The following is a 12,100-nucleotide window of genomic DNA, read 5'->3' on the forward strand; positions in this document are numbered from 1 at the left end:
TCCGAAAGATGCGAGGCACCTGCTTTAATTCCTGTGTCAGAGGACTTCAAAGGCTTCACCTTTCAAGCTTATGGACCAAATGATATCAAATATTACTCTGCCACTGAGCAGTAACATTCAAGAAACATCTGAAAGACAAGTAAAACAATATGATATAAGCTGTTAGAGAGTGAAAGTGATTTGTGACCCCTGGAAAAAAGAAAGTAAAAACAGAGTGGCTTGGAGTGTCGATAACAGGGTAACAACAGTGTAAACAGCACAGGTGTTTGCTTAATGAGACCCAACACTGCAATTCCTATGATTTAAAAGCAGGAAACACAAAAGAAAGACTGAAGGTCATTACATCTATGGCAAAAGCAACATTTAGTCCTACAATAATTCTGCTTTACAGCCTGCTGGCTTCTCTAGGTGGGAGGAGAATCAGCCCTGAAGTATGGTGACTGTGAGAGCACAGCCCTTCTGAAACTGTGATGGGAATCAGCCCCGAGGTCCGGTGACTGTGAGAGCACTGCCTTCCTAAAGCAGTGAGGGAATCAGCCCCGAGGCCCAGTGACTGTGAGAGTACTGCCTTTCTAAAGCAGTGAAGGGAATCAGCCCTGAGGCCCGGTGACTGTGAGAGTACTGCCTTTCTAAAGCAGTGAGGGGAATCAGCCCCGAGGCCCAGTGACTGTGAGAGCACTGCCTTTCTAAAGCAGTGAGGGGAATCAGCCCTGAGGCCCAGTGACTGTGAGAGCACTGCCTTTCTAAAGCAGTGAGGGGAATCAGCCCCGAGGCCCGGTGACTGTGAGAGTACTGCCATTATGAAGCAGTGAGGGGAATCAGCCCTGAGGCCCAGTGACTGTGAGAGCACTGCCTTTCTAAAGCAGTGAGGGGAATCAGCCCCGAGGCCCGGTGACTGTGAGAGTACTGCCATTATGAAGCAGTGAGGGGAATCAGCCCTGAGGCCCAGTGACAGTGAGAGCACTGCCTTTCTAAAGCAGTGAGGGGAATCAGCCCCGAGGCCCAGTGACAGTGAGAGCACTGCCTTTCTAAAGCAGTGAGGGGAATCAGCCCCGAGGCCCAGTGACTGTGAGAGCACTGCCTTTCTAAAGCAGTGAGGGGAATCAGCCCTGAGGCCCAATGACTGTGAGAGCACTGCCTTTCTAAAGCAGTGAGGGGAATCAGCCCCGAGGCCCGGTGACTGTGAGAGTACTGCCATTATGAAGCAGTGAGGGGAATCAGCCCTGAGGCCCAGTGACTGTGAGAGCACTGCCTTTCTAAAGCAGTGAGGGGAATCAGCCCCGAGGCCCGGTGACTGTGAGAGTACTGCCATTATGAAGCAGTGAGGGGAATCAGCCCTGAGGCCCAGTGACAGTGAGAGCACTGCCTTTCTAAAGCAGTGAGGGGAATCAGCCCCGAGGCCCAGTGACAGTGAGAGCACTGCCTTTCTAAAGCAGTGAGGGGAATCAGCCCTGAGGCCCGGTGACTGTGAGAGCACTGCCTTTCTAAAGCAGTGAGGGGAATCAGCCCCGAGGCCCGGTGACTGTGAGAGTACTGCCATTATGAAGCAGTGAGGGGAATCAGCCCTGAGGCCCAGTGACAGTGAGAGCACTGCCTTTCTAAAGCAGTGAGGGGAATCAGCCCTGAGGCTGCATGCCTTGTTAAGCAAAAGACATATAATAAATCTTGAAGGCAATATGTACCTTTTACCATAGCACACTCCATATCAGCCAAAAGAACTCACATTTATAGGGCAAATTTAAGCTGCATTACAAATCCCTACCCATGAATTTCCCCAGACGGGTTTAGATTGTACAGGCACAGACAGAGCATGTTGTTTCTTGCACATTTGTCTCCTTGCATGTTCTTGAGGTCAAAGCAAAACAGAGCACAGCAGTTTCCCTGCAACGCTAAGTGCTTCAGAGCCATGACCTTTGGTGCGACCTGAGGGAAGAATGTTAAGGAGGATCTTTCCTGCATGGTATGCCTCTACTGTGCTCTCGCTGACAAGGATCCTATCTGAAGCATGAGGAGTGATTTGTCTCTCATGCTATTGTTGTCTTTGCAGCCATCTTAAAAAACCAAGGAATCAGAATGATGAGATGCTGAGAGACTGAATGGAGATCTTACATCAGGTAATAGATGGATGCTCATTGCTGAAGCAGTACCATTTGAGGGGACACAAATTATGTAGTATTATGCTATTACATGTGTATCAATTAACCAGAAATGAAGTATTAGTTACAAACTGATCTAATATTTGTTCATCAACAATGAATTGTCACTCATCTTTTTTCTCAAGTGAGTATTATATTTATTGCTATTCATCTGTTAATTATGTAAACCTTTATGAACGTCTGAAGGAACCATTGAAGGAAGTACTGCGGGAACAAATAATGAATAACACATGTGAAATACTTTTCTTATCTTTGTTCATTGTTAATGAATCGTGATGCATCATTTATCACAGTCAGTTGCTGTATTTGTTACTATATCTGTTAATTCTGTAATTCTTAGTGAACTACTGAAGGAACCACTAAAGGAACAATTGAAGGAAGAAGTAATGAATAATACAAGTGAAATACTGATGTCATGTTTGTTCATCATTACTGAGTCATGACACATCTTTCATCTTCATGATTTGTACTTCAGTAGTAACTGAGTTACTACTAAATATTTGTGTCCCCTCAAGTAAAGCGTTACTGGTTAACCTAACATTAATTTATGGATGGATGATGGCGGGTAGATATTGAAAGGCTCAGTGTTGAGGGCTTATTAATGAGAGCCAGGACCTTATATTGCATTATCAATGGAAGATAAAACTTAGTGTTAAAGGTCTGTTAGTGAAAGGCTGACATTGTATTAAGAAGTTGTCAATGGGAGGCAAAGTTCAGTGTTATACAGTGATCAGCAAGAGGCTGGTCTCGGTGTTAGGCGGTCAGTTGGATGCAGGGGTTAGCTGTAATAGGTGATTAGTGAGAGACTGATCTCTGCATTAGGTGTTCAACTGGATGTTGGGATTAATGTTAAGGGGTGATTAGTGAGAATAAAGGTTTTGTAAAAAAATGAATCAGGGTTTATTGTTAAGGGCCCCAATAGTAACACCGCTCTGCCAAGCACAGGGTTTGAACCAGGAACAATCTGATGACAGGCAGAGAATGCTAACCCTGAGAGCAACACATGGCCTACCTACTGCTGCAGACCCAGCTAAATGGGCCATGAGATTTGCGTGTTCCTCTCTAACCACTCCAGAATGTATTGAGTAAATGACTAAAGCTGTAAATTTAATGGGGGGGGATAAAGGTGAAATAGACAAAGATTCCTTTATTTCACTGGATTTTGATCTGACACCAAAGAGCAGGCATGTGGTAAATGCTGTCAACAGGTGAATGTTACAACCAAGCATGACTGCAATGGAGCATGACCGTGACTGCTGCACTAATGGGGGAAGCTGACTTGGCTGTGCAGGCGTTATTCACCTTTGCTCCAGCGAGCTCCACCCACATTCACATTGTTAGCGAAGACCAGCATGCTTGGATTTGCAGAGTCAAGAGAATCCAAGAATCTAATACAAACTCCGAGCCCCCTGCTTATGCACGTCACCTGGGGAAAGGGCAGCATATCTCCAAGGCTCCCAGACACTCAGCATGTTTTTGAAGTGCATTTAAGTTACAGTCTCATATCTACAAAATGTCAAGAAGAGGTTGACGATGCTTCTTACATGTGTATATAGCTGAAAGGTCCTGCAAACCTGACATTAATGTCAATTTTTAGATGTGAAGCGAGGATGAAAATCCTTGGAAAAGGGGACAACAGCTGCATGTCGAGCTGGAGATTAATCCGGGGAGTCGGAATACATGGTCCAAGCACAGCAACATGGTTCCTAAATGCCCGGCTTAAGGGTCAATCATGGGGTGCTGCAGAATCGATGAGGGAACACAAACTCTCATGTGCTACCATTACAGAGCAATCTACCCAACGATGATGTCGTATACAGAGAAATCCATGACTTCTCAAGGGTGAGTGACACTGAGCCCGAACTGAATTCAGCACAGAGTTCATGAACGTGGAAATACTTGTGATCATTACACTGTACACAGATTCTGTCATGCCCTGCACCATAAATGTCACATAGTATTAAGATTTTCTTACACTGCCCTGTTAATTTTAAGGTTGGTATCCTACTGGTAACCCCCGCTAACCTCGTGTGGAATCCCCATCTGATCAGCTGTTTCTTGTTGTAGTCATTAGTCTTATTTAAGTCTATATTAGGTATGTTTTCCCGAGTCCAGTCATTGACCTCAGTTCTTGATTCTGTCTTTGTTCGTGGATGTACAGTATCTGACAATAAAGCCCTCATTTCCCAGACTCCCTGCACTGATCCTCTGTTCCCACTCAGTTCCCGCTCAGTTCCCGCTCTGTTCCCGCTCTATTCCCGCTCTGTTCCCACTCTGTTCCCACTTTGTTCCCGCTCTGTTCCTACTCTGTTCCCGCTCTGTTCCCACTCTGTTCCCGCTCTGTTCCCGCTCGGCACGACACAGCTGCTCTGCTCTGTATTTGCAATGTAATTATTACTGTTTCACTCAGATTAAAAACCGCTGTAACACTTTACTTGAGGGGGTGCAAGAAGCTTAGTAACAAAGTTACTAGTCAAGTGTAACTCATGAATGAAATATAGAAATGAAATTAAATAACTGTATGAAATATATGAACCATAATGACCGATTAATGATGGATGAACATGAGATCAGTAACTAACACTTAGTTACTGCTTAATTAGTACATGCTTAATTAGTACAAGTAAGCGTGTACTACTACATTATTAGTGCCCCTTCAAGAAAGTGTTAAAAAAGCCAAATAATTCAGGTTGAACAAGGAATGTTTTAAACATCAATACATCAGTCATAAACATGTAACTTGTATGAAAAGTTGGTCAACATTTAAATACTGAATTCAGGTTCTTTGGGAGGGTCATTAAATGCCATATTCGACTTGCACCTGGAGAGCTGTGGATTCGCATGCTGCCTGAAATGTGTGGGCGGAATTTGCATGTTTTTCCTAAAGGGCTATGATTCCAGTAAACCAGAACCTCAAAGCCATTTCCGCATGAGGGCACTTTGAATAGCTGGTTCTGTTCTGTAACGCCCTCCATATCTCAGGAGGGGTTCTGAGGCAGTGATGATTCCATACATGAAAGAAATCGGACCAGTGTTTTTCCCAGAAGCTTATCTTAGACAGTTTCTCAATCCAGTCCTCAGGGAGCCCCAGATGGTCCACATTTTTGCTCCTTTCCAGCTTCCTGCCTGACAATTCACTTCATTTATGTTCCCAAAAATGTGGGCCATCTGGGGGTCAGCGAAAACTGGTTTGAGAAACACTGCTCAAAGATATGTTTTACTCATGTTTAATGTCAAACGCTGAAAGGAAGAATATATCCGGTGAAGGTTCTTGTGTTCCCAGTGCAGGTTTTTCTTGTTCAACCCAACCAGACATAAGCCGTGTCCCAAATCTACGAAGAGCTTTTAACACATCCTTTGTTAATGTTTAAGCCAAGCTCCAAAGGTCAAACGTATAGTATTCTCAATGGTTTCTGTGGTCTCCCAGGTTTTCCTTGTCTTACTCGTACAAGGATGCAATTCACTCCAACAAGACACACCTTTAAACAGTATGCTTTGTGGACATCTGAACATCATTGATTTACTGCTCTGGGAGAGTCCTGATAACATACTTTTGGGAAAAAAATACTTCCAAATTGAGAAGGGAAAAGATGACAATATAACACATGGGCATAGAAAACAGAATAAGAGTCATTGTTCATTGTTAGTGACTATTAGTGAATCACCAAAGGACAATGAGAAGCCTTTGATGGAGGCTGAAAAAATTTATATGACTATTTAGACAAGAAAAATGCCCCAGAGAAAATGTTGAATGGCTCTCTTCTGCAGGGTTTGTGGTGCAAAGTGGGGGATTTTTGCAGTATCACACTCATAGATTCTGTAGATGTAGAGTATGTTCGTAGGATCTGAGAGTGTAGAGTATGTTCATAGGATCTGATGGTGTAGAGTGTGTTCGTAGGATCTGAGGGTGTAGAATATGTTCGTAGGATCTGAGGGTGTAGAGTGTGTTCGTAGGATCTGAGGGTGTAGAGTATGTTCGTAGGATCTGTAGATGTAGACTGTGATCATAAGACCTGTAGATGTAGACTGTGATCATAGGACCTGTAGATGTAGAGTATGATCGTAGGATCATAGGGTGTAGAGTGAAATGGGACTGTGACCTCAGCTTTGCAGAACAGAAAGGGCACACTGCTGGTTTTTAACAAACAACTTATTTCCAGCTGCAAGAAATGCTAAACATGAACTTAAACTTTGCGCTTAATTACAACACCTTCAAACAAATGTTTTTCTACAAATTCACTTGGTTATCCTGGTGAGCTGAAATTCTTGCAAAGCACTGCTTGCACATCATATGCCTTTGACTGTTGTCGTCTTCTTTGAAACTTAAAGTATTCAACATAAGCGAATGTGAACCCCCTTTCTTCAAGTACAAGCACAGTGTTACTGGGCTGGGGAAAATTTCTTTCTTCTTGCTTACCGTCAGGAAGGGTCCCCTCGAGTCTGAATCATCGTGTTCCTTTTTTCCATCTTCTCTCACACAATAGATTTGTTTTCAAATCTACCTGTGTACAGTTTTTCATGTGGTGTAGCTCAGTCCTGTCATCTGTTCATGCAAATTTGTTGGTGCAATGGATCTCCCCTCTAATGCAAACATGGCAGAATCACTGTCATGTGAGAGTAATATTGCATATAGGTATGAATTCGAAATTGCGGTTTAAAAGTGGCAGCTTATTGTGCTGACCTACTTCAGAATGGATTCATAGGATCTGTAGATGTCGATTAAGTAGCTAAATTCTGAATCACTATTTTGAAAACTGCTTCAATTTTGTGTGGATTTTAAGATAATCAACAGCCAAACAACTGGCCTGAACTAACTTAGTTAAAGGGGGCTTATTTTTTTAAAACCAGGCAGGTAATGACCTTTACAGACGTGCTACGCATGTGGCGTGAATTAGAAGCCTTGTGCTAGTGGAACCTGCTTGTGCAGCTGATTTGTTCTTGCTGAGCATGAGCGGGAATTGGACCTGAGACATGCCTCTCCCTGTGGCAGGGGAAACCAGAAGATACTACCTTCATGTAAGGCTTTGCTTAAATCATGACTTTTAAAAATGAAGCAACAAAACTACGCAAACAGGTACATATTTAAAGAGAGGTTAGTCATCAGTTCTGTTAACCCTTCCCTATACGAAAGGCTTGGTCGGCACGCAGAGGCCTATAGCCACCACCCCCGACCCCGCATGTAAAACCCCTCCCGGCATCTCCCACAGTCCAGTTTCATGAACTGATGTCCCACAGTGTGTGACTGTGTGTCCCCTGTGATGTTACAAGCGGGCAGCCTCTCCAACCTGGGGGCTTCCTCGCTATCTTTCCTCAGTTTCCTAGGGAAACCTGCAAACTTACTGCCATCCAATGCTGGACAAATGGTAACAGAGGACGGATGGATGGTTTGTATTATATACTTGCTACAAGTCAAGATGAGAAATGGTTAATAACAGAAGAGCCAATTAATACTGAGTCAGTAGGTGCGTCATGTGATGACTGATGTGAATGTGGATATTAGCAGCAGTATGTCTCAGATCCTATCACACCTTAACTTCAATTATACCTTTTTTGTTCAGCTTTCTTCCATACACCCGGCATGCATTTTAATTTAAAATTAAACTAGAACAATAAATTAAATTGACTTAAATCTCTCAGTCAGTCTCATGATGCATTCTTTCTGGGCTGAAGGAACGCGTAATTTTCCTTAAACTTGCACCGCGTGTCAATTTCTGTGACATATGAGATCAGTGCAGGACCAGGGAGAGTGACATGTTGAGAGAAGAGAGAAAGCGGAGGGATGGAGGCAGTCAGGGCTGAGATGAAAGAGGGAAGGCAGAAACAAAGGGGGCAACTTGGCAGCTGGAGCTCACTCGTCTCCATCACCGTGCGCCGATTCGAGTCGGGTTGGACGCCTGCCGGGGATGGCATTGTAGCTACCTCTGTGGAGGGTACAGCCCATCTCGCTTTCTTGCCGGGTCAGAACACGGAGGGATAAAGTAACGGGAGACTATTGAGGTCCCACCCCCGGATATGACAAACGGGGCGTGAGGCAGGCTAAGCAGTTAATCAAAAATGAGCTTTGAAGATACCACATCAAAGTTTACGTGGAGAAGGAGCATTCCAATTCACCTTCGGAGCCTCTCGGGGTCCATCGCTTCAGGCGCAGATGTCCGGGTTCTGGAGGGGTCATGGTGCCGTTTACTGAAGCGGCCCCCGTGCGTGACGTCCGCACCTACTGCTGCCTCCGCCGCAAAAGCGTGGATCTGCCTTGAGGGGGGTGTAGGGGGGAGAAAAACAGAGAAACATCTGGGAGGATCAGGTTACGCTCCAGCAGCTGCAGAATGAGCTACATTATCCACGTGGATGTGTGTCGCGTCTTATTACGCTGCTCAGTACTTTCAGGAGTGACGGCTTTATGTCAGCTTTGCTTTAGTTGACTGAGCTGTCTGCGGGATCGAGGGTTAGGTTAGGGTTTCTCAGGAGGCATTAAGTGGTGTAACTGAGGTGGTAGACTGCTTCTTAATGGTGGACAGAACTTTCTACAAGATAAATTCAGCTGTGGCCTTAATACTTGTATCTGCCCTGTTCACCATATAACCCTCCTGCCTTCCTGCCTTTCTGGGCTGACTTGCCTAACATTTGCAGCGATGCTGTTGGCTTCTCACCGTCTGAACACACATAATGTTACCGTAAGAAATGCGTGAATTACATTACGGAAAATGTCTGATTTTATGCTTGCACAAGCATTTAACAGCAGCCAGTAGAATACTGTTGTAAGGCAGGGGATGGTTTATCTTTTTCCAAGTTTGGATTCGGCATAACAATGAGTAAAAACTCAATAATTCAATACACCTGCTCAATACACAGACATGACTTGGCTACCTCTGAGATTCCAAAACCACTTTGTCCGTAAAAGGTAAATAAGACATGTACCAAGATAGAACCATTTAAAGGAAATAAACATCAGTGGAATGACCCTGTGAACCAGCCGTCTCTGACTGAATTTACAGTATATGTGACTAGTGAGGGAGAAGATCCAGGCTTAGGTAATATATCTGCTATCTTTCAGCTGAAGAACATTCCCCTTAGAACTGAAGAACATTCCCCTTAGGACTGACGTACATTCCCCTTAGGACTGAAGAACATTCCCCTTAGGACTGAAGAACACTTCCCTTAGGACTGAAGGATACCCCCTTAGGACTGAAGAACACTTCCCTTAGGACTGAAGAACATTCCCCTTAGGACTGAAGAACACTTCCCTTAGGACTGAAGAACATTCCCCTTAGGACTGAAGAACACTTCCCTTAGGACTGAAGAACATTCCCCTTAGGACTGAAGAACACTTCCCTTAGGACTGAAGGACATTCCCCTTAGGACTGAAGAATACTTCCCTTAGGACTGAAGGATACCCCCTTTAGGGCTGCATTCTGGGCAGCGTATGGCTCATTCAGCTAAGCCTTCATGCCTGTGATCAGAAGCTCATCAGTTCAAGCCCGGAACATCTGTGACTCCTTGAGCAGGGCCCTTAACCCCCCAGCTCCCAGGGTGCTTCTTTGGGTGGCTGCAATTTGTGGTCAGCTTGCTCTCACCTCCAGAGGCATAAAGAGAATTTTCCCGTAGGGATCAATAAAGTATCAATTATTATTATCACTCTCCTAGAGCTAAAGGATACTCCCCTTAGGACTGAAGGATTCTTCCCTAAGGGCTGAAGAACTTTTCCATTAGGACTGACAGATAGTCCCCTTAGGACTGAAGGATACTGCCCTTAGGGCTGAAGAACACTCCCCTTGGGGATAAAGCTGAAGAATATTCCCCTAAAGCTAAAGAACACACAGTTACTAATTAACTTAGCACCCTAACAATTTTACCCCCGAAAAAATGATGGCTTGCTGTGTATTGCAGACCTCAGAGTCCTACATTCCCCATCTTTAATTGCTGTAGTGATATAGCTCACGAGACGCTTCTGAGCACTATGATGCCGGTTACTGGCGCAGCCTGCTCACGCTGAGATTAGACACTGCTCCTCCAGACCTAAGGTGTGCAGTTCCCTCACAAGTGGCAGCATCCCAAAAACGCCTCATAAGAGCATAAACAGCTCTCTGTCCAAACACATCCTTCCCTCCTGGCAAAGATTCTCCTGACGCAAGGCCTCAGTCGGGGCCCGACTCCAGACGGTGGCCTGCAGCTGTGAGGGATCCCTAGTAAGGCCTCCTCTGTGCTTTAAGGTTTAAAATAGATGGCATCATGATGTAGGAATGGCTCTGTGGCCGTCTTAATTTTCATACGAATGTTCAACTTCAGTAACTATGGAGCTTTCGACTTTATCTAAGGTCCATAATCAGTAGTGGGTTCTCCAGAACCACTTCCCAGAGCTGAGTTTTACCTGCTATATATATCTCACTGTGAAGCCTCACGTCATGTAATCCAATATGTTCACCTATCACAAATGCTTGCCATCTCTTGAGTTTTTTTCCATGTTTAAATGTGCCGCTTAAATACGACTCATTAAAAACGATATATTTAATGAAGAAAACTGTATTACAGCCGGCTTCTATAGGCAAGCAAGACGCCCTTGGGTTAAAACACATTGTCACAAGGCACTGCGCCTACGAGGTTTTACAGTCCACATAAACAGACCCCTATTAAAACGCTGGTTATGTTTCCCATATTGACTTCTGAAGCAGGAGCTGGTGCTAATGTCAGATCACGTCGTGATCTTCACAGTCTCTCTCAGCGGAGGTGGGCTTTCAGCTCCCAGTAATGCCAGCCTAAGACTGCGTTAGGCTCGCATCGAGGAACTCGCTGTGTTTAAGCACCATTTGAGTGAAATGACACCTCTAAGTATAAAATTACTGTGTTCTTGATATAAAAATTATTAGGTAAGTTTATTTCCAAACATTTCAGATTCACTGTAAGAGTAGATTTACTGAGCATGACCACTGCATCCCAGCTTGGTTTAGTTGAACAATGAAACAGCTGTTTACCCTGGGAGCATAAATCACATTTCATTACCATTCAGGTATCACAGACTCATGTGAACCGTAACAATGGAGAGCGTCCCTGTTTCACCTAAACAGAAAGCTGTGATTAAATCTTAATCTTAAAGGCAGAACCCTCAAAACGGCAGTGGCAGGAAATGGTGGATCCAGTTACCGTCTCCAGTTACGCCGCGCATGACACACGCTCCGGCACTTGGTGCTGCCCTCGGGGCACGGCCCGTCCTGCGGACAAAACAAACACAACTGCAGCCTGACCTGCTAAAAAAAGGCACTGCCAGGTTTCAGGCTCCAAACCTCAGACAGAATATTAAACATTTTGCCATCAGCACTGAACCACTTCATTAACATCCAGCAGACGTAAGGTACTTAATTACAGCTGTTTAAAGTGCTCACAAAATAAATAATTATTACCAAGACTAGTACCAATAATAATGGGTCAAAAAGTATTCCTCTCTTAATCGCCTGACTATTTTATGTGTTCAACTACTCACTAACATAACCATAACTGTTAATCTAACATTTTTGCTAGTAACAACATAAAATAGATTCCACATGTTTGTTTATCTATCAGATCCATACTGATGGGAAGTGACCTATTGTGAGGTTTCCTATGATATCCATAATGTTACCGGACAGCAGAGGGATGGACCTGACTGAGCACATCCATCACTACTGTCTCATCTTCCCGCAGAACCCAGCTGACTAATGCTGACTGTCTTCTGTCCGGGCCTGACACCTTTGTGACAATCCGATGAGCCCTTTGGGGTTAATAGGGGTAAGAGAGAAACGGTGTCCTGTTTTCACCCTGAGAAGGTGAGGCAAAGTGTTGTAAGGTAAGCTGACATTACACAGGGGAAGTGAGTCTACCTGGAGTGAGTCAGCATCCACCTAGTCCAGCACAGAAACCTTCAAACCGCAGGGCAGACAGCCTACTGTTACTGGTCCTGTCACTCCCCACCAGCC

At 44.6% G+C, this 12,100-nt stretch overlaps 1 long non-coding RNA gene across 1 annotated transcript in view; it reads left to right on the plus strand.

Annotated features, from left to right (window-relative positions):
* Positions 1–1,845: 1,845 nt before the first annotated feature.
* LOC125706092 (uncharacterized) overlaps positions 1,846–12,100 on the plus strand; it is a 42,972-nt gene continuing 32,717 nt past the window's right edge. Inside the window, exons 1-3 of the long non-coding RNA XR_007381894.1 lie at positions 1,846–1,960; positions 2,048–2,114; positions 3,754–3,998. This is a non-coding gene — a long non-coding RNA (uncharacterized LOC125706092). The remainder of the gene's footprint in view (positions 1,961–2,047; positions 2,115–3,753; positions 3,999–12,100) is intronic.

The sequence above is a fragment of the Brienomyrus brachyistius genome, chromosome 13 (assembly GCF_023856365.1).
Source record: "Brienomyrus brachyistius isolate T26 chromosome 13, BBRACH_0.4, whole genome shotgun sequence".
Lineage (NCBI taxonomy): Eukaryota > Metazoa > Chordata > Actinopteri > Osteoglossiformes > Mormyridae > Brienomyrus > Brienomyrus brachyistius.